The following is a 15008-nucleotide window of genomic DNA, read 5'->3' as shown; positions in this document are numbered from 1 at the left end:
ACCAACATGTCTAGATAATAGACCCATCCACTTAGCTAGATGGGGGTGATTACAGCCATCTATAGTATTACATCAACATGTCTAGATAATAGACCCATCCACTTAGCTAGATGTGATTACAGCCATCTATAGTATTACACCAACATGTCTAGATAATAGACCCATCCACTTAGCTAGATGTGATTACAGCCATCTATAGTATTACACCAACATGTCTAGATAATAGACCCATCCACTTAGCTAGATGGGGGTGATTACAGCCATCTATAGTATTACATCAACATGTCTAGATAATAGACCCATCCACTTAGCTAGATGGGGGGTGATTACAGCCATCTATAGTATTACATCAACATGTCTAGATAATAGACCCATCCACTTAGCTAGATGGGGGGTGATTACAGCCATCTATAGCATTACATCAACATGTCTAGATAATAGACCCATCCACTTAGCTAGATGTGATTACAGCCATCTATAGTATTACATCAACATGTATAGATAATAGACCCATCCACTTAGCTAGATGTGATTACAGCCATCTATAGTATTACACCAACATGTCTAGATAATAGACCCATCCACTTAGCTAGATGGGGGGTGATTACAGCCATCTATAGTATTACATCAACATGTCTAGATAATAGACCCATCCACTTAGCTAGATGGGGGGTGATTACAGCCATCTATAGCATTACATCAACATGTCTAGATAATAGACCCATCCATTTAGCTAGATGTGATTACAGCCATCTATAGTATTACACCAACATGTCTAGATAATAGACCCATCCACTTAGCTAGATGTGATTACAGCCATCTATAGTATTACACCAACATGTCTAGATAATAGACCCATCCACTTAGCTAGATGTGATTACAGCCATCTATAGTATTACACCAACATGTCTAGATAATAGACCCATCCACTTAGCTAGATGTGATTACAGCCATCTATAGCATTACATCAACATGTCGAGATAATAGACCCATCCACTTAGCTAGATGGGGGTTGGTTACAGCCATCTATAGCATTACATCAACATGTCTAGATAATAGACCCATCCACTTAGCTAGATGGGGGGTGATTACAGCCATCTATAGTATTACACCAACATGTCTAGATAATAGACCCATCCACTTAGCTAGATGTGATTACAGCCATCTATAGTATTACACCAACATGTCTAGATAATAGACCCATCCACTTAGCTAGATGGGGGTGATTACAGCCATCTATAGTATTACACCAACATGTCTAGATAATAGACCCATCCACTTAGCTAGATGTGATTACAGCCATCTATAGTATTACACCAACATGTCTAGATAATAGACCCATCCACTTAGCTAGATGTGATTACAGCCATCTATAGTATTACACCAACATGTCTAGATAATAGACCCATCCACTTAGCTAGATGTGATTACAGCCATCTATAGTATTACACCAACATGTCTAGATAATAGACCCATCCACTTAGCTAGATGTGATTACAGCCATCTATAGTATTACACCAACATGTCTAGATAATAGACCCATCCACTTAGCTAGATGTGATTACAGCCATCTATAGTATTACACCAACATGTCTAGATAATAGACCCATCCACTTAGCTAGATGGGGGGTGATTACAGCCATCTATAGTATTACATCAACATGTCTAGATAATAGACCCATCCACTTAGCTAGATGGGGGGTGATTACAGCCATCTATAGTATTACATCAACATGTCTAGATAATAGACCCATCCACTTAGCTAGATGGGGGGTGATTACAGCCATCTATAGTATTACACCAACATGTCTAGATAATAGACCCATCCACTTAGCTAGATGTGATTACAGCCATCTATAGTATTACACCAACATGTCTAGATAATAGACCCATCCACTTAGCTAGATGTGATTACAGCCATCTATAGTATTACACCAACATGTCTAGATAATAGACCCATCCACTTAGCTAGATGTGATTACAGCCATCTATAGTATTACACCAACATGTCTAGATAATAGACCCATCCACTTAGCTAGATGTGATTACAGCCATCTATAGTATTACACCAACATGTCTAGATAATAGACCCATCCACTTAGCTAGATGGGGGTGATTACAGCCATCTATAGTATTACATCAACATGTCTAGATAATAGACCCATCCACTTAGCTAGATGGGGGGTGATTACAGCCATCTATAGTATTACACCAACATGTCTAGATAATAGACCCATCCACTTAGCTAGATGTGATTACAGCCATCTATAGTATTACACCAACATGTCTAGATAATAGACCCATCCACTTAGCTAGATGTGATTACAGCCATCTATAGTATTACACCAACATGTCTAGATAATAGACCCATCCACTTAGCTAGATGTGATTACAGCCATCTATAGTATTACACCAACATGTCTAGATAATAGACCCATCCACTTAGCTAGATGGGGGGTGATTACAGCCATCTATAGTATTACATCAACATGTCTAGATAATAGACCCATCCACTTAGCTAGATGGGGGGTGATTACAGCCATCTATAGTATTACATCAACATGTCTAGATAATAGACCCATCCACTTAGCTAGATGGGGGGTGATTACAGCCATCTATAGTATTACACCAACATGTCTAGATAATAGACCCATCCACTTAGCTAGATGTGATTACAGCCATCTATAGTATTACACCAACATGTCTAGATAATAGACCCATCCACTTAGCTAGATGTGATTACAGCCATCTATAGTATTACACCAACATGTCTAGATAATAGACCCATCCACTTAGCTAGATGTGATTACAGCCATCTATAGTATTACACCAACATGTCTAGATAATAGACCCATCCACTTAGCTAGATGTGATTACAGCCATCTATAGTATTACACCAACATGTCTAGATAATAGACCCATCCACTTAGCTAGATGTGATTACAGCCATCTATAGTATTACATCAACATGTCTAGATAATAGACCCATCCACTTAGCTAGATGGGGGGTGATTACAGCCATCTATAGTATTACACCAACATGTCTAAATAATAGACCCATCCACTTAGCTAGATGGGTGTTGATTACAGCCATCTATAGTATTACACCAACATGTCTAGATAATAGACCCATCCACTTAGCTAGATGTGATTACAGCCATCTATAGTATTACATCAACATGTCTAGATAATAGACCCATCCACTTAGCTAGATGTGATTACAGCCATCTATAGTATTACACCAACATGTCTAGATAATAGACCCATCCACTTAGCTAGATGTGATTACAGCCATCTATAGTATTACACCAACATGTCTAGATAATAGACCCATCCACTTAGCTAGATGGGGGGTGATTACAGCCATCTATAGTATTACACCAACATGTCTAGATAATAGACCCATCCACTTAGCTAGATGTGATTACAGCCATCTATAGTATTACACCAACATGTCTAGATAATAGACCCATCCACTTAGCTAGATGTGATTACAGCCATCTATAGTATTACACCAACATGTCTAGATAATAGACCCATCCACTTAGCTAGATGTGATTACAGCCATCTATAGTATTACACCAACATGTCTAGATAATAGACCCATCCACTTAGCTAGATGGGGGTGATTACAGCCATCTATAGTATTACACCAACATGTCTAGATAATAGACCCATCCACTTAGCTAGATGTGATTACAGCCATCTATAGTATTACACCAACATGTCTAGATAATAGACCCATCCACTTAGCTAGATGTGATTACAGCCATCTATAGTATTACATCAACATGTCTAGATAATAGACCCATCCACTTAGCTAGATGGGGGTGATTACAGCCATCTATAGTATTACACCAACATGTCTAGATAATAGACCCATCCACTTAGCTAGATGGGGGGTGATTACAGCCATCTATAGTATTACACCAACATGTCTAGATAATAGACCCATCCACTTAGCTAGATGTGATTACAGCCATCTATAGTATTACATCAACATGTCTAGATAATAGACCCATCCACTTAGCTAGATGTGATTACAGCCATCTATAGTATTACACCAACATGTCTAGATAATAGACCCATCCACTTAGCTAGATGGGGGTGATTACAGCCATCTATAGTATTACACCAACATGTCTAGATAATAGACCCATCCACTTAGCTAGATGGGGGTGATTACAGCCATCTATAGTATTACATCAACATGTCTAGATAATAGACCCATCCACTTAGCTAGATGTGATTACAGCCATCTATAGTATTACACCAACATGTCTAGATAATAGACCCATCCACTTAGCTAGATGTGATTACAGCCATCTATAGTATTACACCAACATGTCTAGATAATAGACCCATCCACTTAGCTAGATGTGATTACAGCCATCTATAGTATTACACCAACATGTCTAGATAATAGACCCATCCACTTAGCTAGATGTGATTACAGCCATCTATAGTATTACACCAACATGTCTAGATAATAGACCCATCCACTTAGCTAGATGTGATTACAGCCATCTATAGTATTACATCAACATGTCTAGATAATAGACCCATCCACTTAGCTAGATGGGAGGTGATTACAGCCATCTATAGTATTACATCAACATGTCTAGATAATAGACCCATCCACTTAGCTAGATGGGGGGGTGATTACAGCCATCTATAGTATTACATCAACATGTCTAGATAATAGACCCATCCACTTAGCTAGATGTGATTACAGCCATCTATAGTATTACACCAACATGTCTAGATAATAGACCCATCCACTTAGCTAGATGTGATTACAGCCATCTATAGTATTACACCAACATGTCTAGATAATAGACCCATCCACTTAGCTAGATGGGGGGTGATTACAGCCATCTATAGTATTACATCAACATGTCTAGATAATAGACCCATCCACTTAGCTAGATGGGGGGTGATTACAGCCATCTATAGTATTACACCAACATGTCTAGATAATAGACCCATCCACTTAGCTAGATGTGATTACAGCCATCTATAGTATTACACCAACATGTCTAGATAATAGACCCATCCACTTAGCTAGATGTGATTACAGCCATCTATAGTATTACACCAACATGTCTAGATAATAGACCCATCCACTTAGCTAGATGTGATTACAGCCATCTATAGTATTACATCAACATGTCTAGATAATAGACCCATCCACTTAGCTAGATGTGATTACAGCCATCTATAGTATTACACCAACATGTCTAGATAATAGACCCATCCACTTAGCTAGATGTGATTACAGCCATCTATAGTATTACATCAACATGTCTAGATAATAGACCCATCCACTTAGCTAGATGTGATTACAGCCATCTATAGTATTACACCAACATGTCTAGATAATAGACCCATCCACTTAGCTAGATGGGGGGTGATTACAGCCATCTATAGTATTACATCAACATGTCTAGATAATAGACCCATCCACTTAGCTAGATGATCTATAGTATTACACCAACATGTCTAGATAATAGACCCATCCACTTAGCTAGATGGGGGGTGGTTACAGCCATCTATAGCATTACATCAACATGTCTAGATAATAGACCCATCCACTTAGCTAGATGGGGGGTGGTTACAGCCATCTATAGTATTACACCAACATGTCTAGATAATAGACCCATCCACTTAGCTAGATGGGGGGTGGTTACAGCCATCTATAGCATTACATCAACATGTCTAGATAATAGACCCATCCACTTAGCTAGATGGGGGGTGATTACAGCCATCTATAGTATTACACCAACATGTCTAGATAATAGACCCATCCACTTAGCTAGATGGGGGGTGATTACAGCCATCTATAGTATTACACCAACATGTCTAGATAATAGACCCATCCACTTAGCTAGATGTGATTACAGCCATCTATAGTATTACACCAACATGTCTAGATAATAGACCCATCCACTTAGCTAGATGTGATTACAGCCATCTATAGTATTACACCAACATGTCTAGATAATAGACCCATCCACTTAGCTAGATGTGATTACAGCCATCTATAGTATTACACCAACATGTCTAGATAATAGACCCATCCACTTAGCTAGATGTGATTACAGCCATCTATAGTATTACACCAACATGTCTAGATAATAGACCCATCCACTTAGCTAGATGGGGGGTGATTACAGCCATCTATAGTATTACATCAACATGTCTAGATAATAGACCCATCCACTTAGCTAGATGTGATTACAGCCATCTATAGTATTACACCAACATGTCTAGATAATAGACCCATCCACTTAGCTAGATGGGGGGTGATTACAGCCATCTATAGTATTACGATTCCAGCCATGTCTAGATAATAGACCCATCCACTTAGCTAGATGGGGGCTAGATAATAGACCCATCCACTTAGCTAGATGGGGGGTGATTACAGCCATCTATAGTATTACATCAACATGTCTAGATAATAGACCCATCCACTTAACTAGATGTGATTACAGCCATCTATAGTATTACACCAACATGTCTAGATAATAGACCCATCCACTTAGCTAGATGTGATTACAGCCATCTATAGTATTACACCAACATGTCTAGATAATAGACCCATCCACTTAGCTAGATGGGGGTGATTACAGCCATCTATAGTATTACACCAACATGTCTAGATAATAGACCCATCCACTTAGCTAGATGTGATTACAGCCATCTATAGTATTACACCAACATGTCTAGATAATAGACCCATCCATCTAGCTAGATGTGATTACAGCCATCTATAGCATTACATCAACCTGTCTAGATAATAGACCCATCCACTTAGCTAGATGGGGGGTGATTACAGCCATCTATAGTATTACACCAACATGTCTAGATAATAGACCCATCCACTTAGCTAGATGTGATTACAGCCATCTATAGTATTACACCAACATGTCTAGATAATAGACCCATCCACTTAGCTAGATGTGATTACAGCCATCTATAGTATTACACCAACATGTCTAGATAATAGACCCATCCACTTAGCTAGATGTGATTACAGCCATCTATAGTATTACATCAACATGTATAGATAATAGACCCATCCACTTAGCTAGATGTGATTACAGCCATCTATAGTATTACACCAACATGTCTAGATAATAGACCCATCCACTTAGCTAGATGGGGGGTGATTACAGCCATCTATAGTATTACACCAACATGTCTAGATAATAGACCCATCCACTTAGCTAGATGTGATTACAGCCATCTATAGTATTACACCAACATGTCTAGATAATAGACCCATCCACTTAGCTAGATGTGATTACAGCCATCTATAGTATTACACCAACATGTCTAGATAATAGACCCATCCACTTAGCTAGATGGGGTGATTACAGCCATCTATAGTATTACACCAACATGTCTAGATAATAGACCCATCCACTTAGCTAGATGTGATTACAGCCATCTATAGTATTACACCAACATGTCTAGATAATAGACCCATCCACTTAGCTAGATGTGATTACAGCCATCTATAGTATTACACCAACATGTCTAGATAATAGACCCATCCACTTAGCTAGATGTGATTACAGCCATCTATAGTATTACACCAACATGTCTAGATAATAGACCCATCCACTTAGCTAGATGGGGGGTGGTTACAGCCATCTATAGCATTACATCAACATGTCTAGATAATAGACCCATCCACTTAGCTAGATGGGGGGTGGTTACAGCCATCTATAGCATTACATCAACATGTCTAGATAATAGACCCATCCACTTAGCTAGATGGGGGGTGATTACAGCCATCTATAGTATTACACCAACATGTCTAGATAATAGACCCATCCACTTAGCTAGATGGGGGGTGATTACAGCCATCTATAGTATTACACCAACATGTCTAGATAATAGACCCATCCACTTAGCTAGATGGGGGGTGATTACAGCCATCTATAGTATTACACCAACATGTCTAGATAATAGACCCATCCACTTAGCTAGATGTGATTACAGCCATCTATAGTATTACACCAACATGTCTAGATAATAGACCCATCCACTTAGCTAGATGTGATTACAGCCATCTATAGTATTACACCAACATGTCTAGATAATAGACCCATCCACTTAGCTAGATGTGATTACAGCCATCTATAGTATTACATCAACATGTCTAGATAATAGACCCATCCACTTAGCTAGATGGGGGGTGGTTACAGCGATCTATAGTATTACATCAACATGTCTAGATAATAGACCCATCCACTTAGCTAGATGGGGGGTGGTTACAGCCATCTATAGCATTACATCAACATGTCTAGATAATAGACCCATCCACTTAGCTAGATGGGGGGTGGTTACAGCCATCTATAGTATTACATCAACATGTCTAGATAATAGACCCATCCACTTAGCTAGATGGGGGGTGATTACAGCCATCTATAGCATTACATCAACATGTCTAGATAATAGACCCATCCACTTAGCTAGATGGGGGATGATTACAGCATTTATTTCACATGAATTTAGACAAGTGTATCAGGTTAGCATCATCTAATAACGATATCTGGACACTTTCTGTTTTTGATATTGCATAAATGGTATAGCACCACTGTACCGTTTACATCTTCTGTATCCTGCGCATGTGGCGAATAAACATACATTTTATATGATATAGCGTGTGTTTACCACATGGCCTGACACGTGAATCCTTGAAGAGGATGGGTGGAACTAAGATTTAAGAGGGTGTGAACGATGCTGAATGGGTGTAGACAAAGAAGAGCTCTTCACTAGTTATACCCCCCCAAAAAAACATTCCAATGGCTATTTTCTCAAAAGTGGGGTTACAGGTTAATCAACTTTCAAAGCAGAATTACTTTCCCATTGTTCCTCAACTGTAGTGTCTGATTATACCATTTTCTAGCTCTGAGTCTCTACTTTTTATCCAATGTAAAAAAACACCATAACACATTTTTCTACAAAAGCCCTAATCGAGGTCGTCGGTCACATATCGTAATATTGGACCTAATATTGGACCTAATACTGGACCTAATATTGGACCTAATACTGGACCTAATACTGGACCTAATACTGGACCTAATATTGGACCTAATATTGGACCTAATATTGGACCTAATATTGGACCTAATACTGGACCTAATATTGGACCTAATATTGGACCTAATATTGGACCTAATATTGTGTATAAGAGGTCAGTCCTACAAGAGGTTTTGTAGTGATTCCGATGTAAATTCCGATGTAAATTCTAACGGGGGGCCAGCACAGAAAGAAAATGTATGAAATGTATGAAATTGTATGAAATGTATGCATTCACTACTGTAAGTCGCTCTGGATAAGAGTGTCTGCTAAATGACTAAAATGTCAATGTAAAAATGTAAAGAATATTTGCAGGGTCTGTGGTGTGTAACGAGGAGCACTTTTATGAAATAAGTTTCATGACTGTCCTGCTCAGCTCAGGTTACCAATGACCACAATCCTGCAGAGAGATTTCATCCCCACCAGAGGAGAAGGGATCTCCAGGGACAGGAAGACGTGGGGGGGTTTTATGACCCCTCACACCCATTGTAAATCTTAGGCAACAGACTAAAATCCTTTGTCCTCTCACTATGGAGAACCAGCCTCAGAACATTAAAACATGCAATAAATAGACTTTGGGACAAGGGGTTTTCGTCAGCCACAATGGTGGTCATGACGATAGATGGAATATGAAAATGAATGTCATTTTTTGTTTTGTTATTAAAAGTTAAAGGACAACGTTATAACGAAAACATTGTAACTTTAAGAGTTTTCCTAGGATATGTTTGATGTTTATACATTGTACGTTGTGTGGAAAATGTCCAGAACAAAGAGAATGTTTTGGTAAAGATTAAATGTGAAGTTAGTTGTCTAAAATTGGATTTGAGTAAAATCCAGACCTTGCCTCGTAACTGGGTACGCCCAGAGAATTGCCCTAAAGGCGGAAGACGCCCACTTCTGACCCGAGGGTATAAGACATGTGAGTTAAGAATTAACATCTCAGACTAACTGACCACAAGCTGCAGCCAAGGTCTGAGTAGTGAACAAACCCAAAACGCAACACAAAGTTGAAGACAAATAAATCTTTTTTTCTACCCAAGCTACAGACGAATAGCTGTGTCTAAGCGGGTGAATTCAAGCCAGACCACCCGGTCTCCACTCTCCATTGAATCGTGGTATCTAAGCTGTTTTCATTCCTACGATGTGAGCTGAGCTACAGGTCTGTCTGTCCTCAGAAGACCCCTTTCAGAGCGAGGGCGAGGAATCAGACCACTAAGCCAAAAAGGACACTGACATCGTGAGGACAACCAGAGAGTTGCGCCGGAGATGTGCGTCATTAAGAAGCCTAAACGACCCACGCGGAGCTTCCCACCTGAGACCTCCAACACGTAATTACATCATTATATTCTGACCCATAAGAGCGGCAGTTCGGGGCAAGGCTAGGGTTAAATAAGCATAGCTGACAAATGAACCCAAATGTATATTTCTCTCGTGTACTTTCTTGGTTTCTCTCTCTTTTAAATCCCCATTTTGGGTAACACGCGCCATAGTGTGTTGGCCCATTATACTAAGTCCTAATCAATAACCTAGACTGTTTTTGTGTATGTGTATCTTTTATCATCATTTTAGCTTTCTAGTAAATAAATAATCAACTAAGATTGGTGTGGTACGAAGTCATTGATGGGACTCGGGTCCGTGCAGATTCCCGGATTGTGCGACGTTCAGAATGAGACTGTAGAGGAAATTGAATAATTAGCGACTGTTGTAAAATCGATATTCTGATATTCTTTTGAGTTAATTTGGGAAATAGAAACTCAATAAAACTAATTTTCCCATGGTGCCCCCGGTTAATGAGTTAATAATGGCCTGATTCATTTAATCACGTTTTGGGTAACACGCAAATAAACCGTTAATCATTCGATGAGCAGCAGTAGTCACATTAACTAATACAACGTCAAGACATGAAATAAGCTTGCACCCATTTAGAAAATGACAACAAACTTAAATCACAGTGGACTGACGAGAAAAATGTTATGTTTGAGAGGGATGAGGCAAAAGGTGTGGCAAATAAGTCTGGCTGCATAACCAATTAGCAACCCTACCGCAAATTGAGAAATCGTGTGACAAAACAGAACAAAAATAAACTATACAATGAAACAAGGATAAATAATGATAGTAAAATGCTTTGGAGCACATCAAATTCAATTTAGGGAAAAAAGGCAAACTCAGCTCCATCATTCATTCAATCAGATGCTCATTCATCACTAAACCAACTGATATTGCAAACTACTTTAATGCGCTTTTCATTGGCAAGATTCTCTTTCTTTTAAATCCCCAAGATTAGCAAATTTAGGCATGACATGCCAGCGACCAACGACAAACCGTTAAAATCATAATCAGTCGACCTCTACTACACTGTTCCACTACACACCACTACCACTATCACCACCACTACACACCACCACTACTATTACCACTACTCACCACCACTACTCACCACTACTATTACCACTACTCACCACCACTACACACCACCACTATCACCACCTCTACACACCACTACTATACCACTACTCACCACCACTACACACCACCACTATTACCACTACTCACCACCACTACACACCACCATCACTTTCACCACCACTATTACCACTACTCACCACCACTATCACCACCACTATCACCACTACACACCACCACTATCACCACCACTATCACCACCACTATCACCACTACACACCACCACTATCACCACTACACACCACCATCACCACTACACACCACCCCACTATCACCACCACTATCACCACCACTACTCACCACTACTATCACCACCACTATCACCACCACTATTACCACTACTCACCACCACTATCACCACCACTACACACCACCTCTATCACCACTACTATCACCACTACTATTACCACTACTCACCACCACTATCACCACTACACACCACCACTATCACCACCCCTACACACCACCTCTATCACCACTACACACCACTACTACACACCACCACTATCACTACTACACACCACCACTATCACCACCACTACTTTCACCACCCCACTATCACCACCACTACTATCACCACTATCACCACTACACACCACCACTATCACCACCACCACTACTCACCACCACTACACACCACCTCTATCACCACTACTATTACCACTACTCACCACCACTATCACCACTACACACCACTACTACACACCACCACTATCACTACTACACACCACCACTATCACCACCACTACTATCACCACCCCACTATCACCACCACTACTATCACCACTATCACCACTACTCACCACCACCACTATCACCACTACTCACCACCACTATCACCACCACTATTACCACCACTATCACCACCACTACTACTCACCACTACTATCACCACCACTACTCACCACTACACACCACTACTACACACCATCACTACTATCACCACTATCACCACCACTATCACCACTACTCACCACCACTATCACCACTACTATTACCACTACACATCACCATCACCACCACTACTCACCACTATCACCACTACTATAACCACTATCACCACCACTACACACCACCACTACTATCACCACTATCACCACCACTACTCACCACTATCACCACTACACACCACCACTACTATCACCACCATCACCACCACTATCACCACTACTCACCACTACACATCACCTCTATACACCACCATCTCCACACCACCTCTATCACCACTACACACCACCACTATCACCACCACCACTACACACCACCACTATCACCACCACCACTACACACCACCACTATCACCACCACCACTATCACCACCACCACTACTATCACCACTATCACCACCACTACACACCACCACTACTATCACCACTATCACCACCACTATCACCACTATCACCACCACTACTCACCACTATCACCACTATCACCACTACACACCACCACTACTATCACCACCATCACCACCACTACTCACCACTACACATCACCTCTATCACCACTCCACACCACCATCTCCACACCACCTCTATCACCACTACACACCACCACCATCACCACCACCACTACACACCACCACTATCGCCACTATCACCACCGCCACTACACCATCACTATGTCCTATGAGATAGTCAGTCTCCACTCCACCACTATGTCCTATGAGATAGTCAGTCTCCACTCCACCACTATGTCCTATGAGATAGTCAGTCTCCACACCATCACTATGTCCTATGAGATAGTCAGTCTCCACTCCACCACTATGTCCTATGAGATAGTCAGTCTCCACACCATCACTATGTCCTATGAGATAGTCAGTCTCCACTCCACTATGTCCTATGAGATAGTCAGTCTCCACTCCACTCATAACACTGTCGCGGATGTTATGCTACAGGACTGATTTACGATGTTCCAGGATTCATCCAATGGCATTGAGGAGTTTACCACCTCAGTCACCGGCTTCATCAATAAGTTAATCGATGACATTGCCCCCCCCCCCCAGTGACCATACGTACAATACCAGTCAGAAGTTTGGACACACCTACTCATTCAAGGGTTTCACTTTATTTTCACTATAATAGTGAAGACACTCTTGGCCATTCTCTCAACCAGCTTCATGAGGTAGTCACCTGGAATTTCTTTCCTTCTTAATGTGTTTGAGCCAATCAGTTGTGTTGTGACAAGGTAGGGGTGGTATACAGAAGATAGCCCTATTTGGTAAAAGATCCAAGTCCATATTATGGCAAAAACATCTCAAATAAGCAAAGAGAAGACATGAAGGTCAGTCAATACGGAAAATGTCAAGAACTTTGAAAGTTTCTTCAAGTGCCGTCGCAAAAATCATCAAGCGCTATGATGAAACTGGCTCTCATGAGGACCGCCACAGGAAAGGAAGACCCAGAGTTTCCTCTGCTGGAGAGGATAAAGAGTTACCAGCCTCAGGGGTGCAATGACAGTGACTAATGGTACATTTTCTGTTTTACAGATGTTAGGCTACCACATGGCCATTCATAAAAAGTGCATTGTGGGCCGACACTATACAGCCCAGGCTACTATTGTACTTTGCAGGGATTTTCTTTATCTCGCCTAGGGCGGCATATCGGCCAAGACCGAGCGTGATCAGCTTTGATGAGTATATAAATTAAGAATTAAAGATTCTGTATGAAATTATACCATGCCAGGTTGGAGAGGAGTGGCACATTATAGTCCTCAGAGCCAGAGAAACCTTGTCCACTAATGTTGAATAATTCATGAAGTCAGACACATACAAGCTGTTTTTAAAAGAACAACCATTTTATTTATTTATTTATTTACCAGCAGCCAGTGAAACGGGCAATGCATAAAATAAAGTCCAAAGCAATTTGTTGACTGAAGTGCCATAGCATACAGCGCTCCTTAAGATCCCGACTGGCACTGCATCTCAGTGCTAGAGGCATCACTACAGACCCTGGTTCAATCCCGGGCTGTATCACAGCGGTCTAAGGCACTGCATCTCAGTGCTAGAGGCATCACTACATACCCTGGTTCAATCCCGGGCTGTATCACAGCGGTCTAAGGCACTGCATCTCAGTGCTAGAGGCATCACTACAGACCCTGGTTCAATCCCGGGCTGTATCACAGCGGTCTAAGGCACTGCATCTCAGTGCTAGAGGCATCACTACATACCCTGGTTCAATCCCGGGCTCTATCACAGCGGTCTAAGGCACTGCATCTCAGTGCTAGAGGCATCACTACATACCCTGGTTCAATCCCGGGCTGTATCACAGCGGTCTAAGGCACTGCATCTCAGTGCTAGAGGCATCACTACAGACCCTGGTTCAATCCCGGGCTGTATCACAACGGTCTAAGGCACTGCATCTCAGTGCTAGAGGCATCACTACAGACCCTGGTTCAATCCCGGGCTGTATGACAACGGTCTAGAGCACTGCATCTCAGTGCTAGAGGCATCACTA

The 15008-nt window shown here is 41.0% G+C and overlaps 1 protein-coding gene across 5 annotated transcripts in view; it reads right to left on the bottom strand.

Moving 5' to 3' along the window:
• The window catches only part of LOC106610160 (attractin), a 200869-nt gene that overhangs the window by 77243 nt on the left and 108618 nt on the right, over positions 1 to 15008 (bottom strand). The window lies entirely within an intron of this gene.

The sequence above is a fragment of the Salmo salar genome, chromosome 01 (assembly GCF_965601325.2).
Source record: "Salmo salar chromosome 01, fSalSal1, whole genome shotgun sequence".
In the NCBI taxonomy this organism is placed as follows: domain Eukaryota; kingdom Metazoa; phylum Chordata; class Actinopteri; order Salmoniformes; family Salmonidae; genus Salmo; species Salmo salar.
Note: the sequence above shows the minus strand (reverse complement) of the source record. Positions and strands in the feature narration are given on the sequence as shown.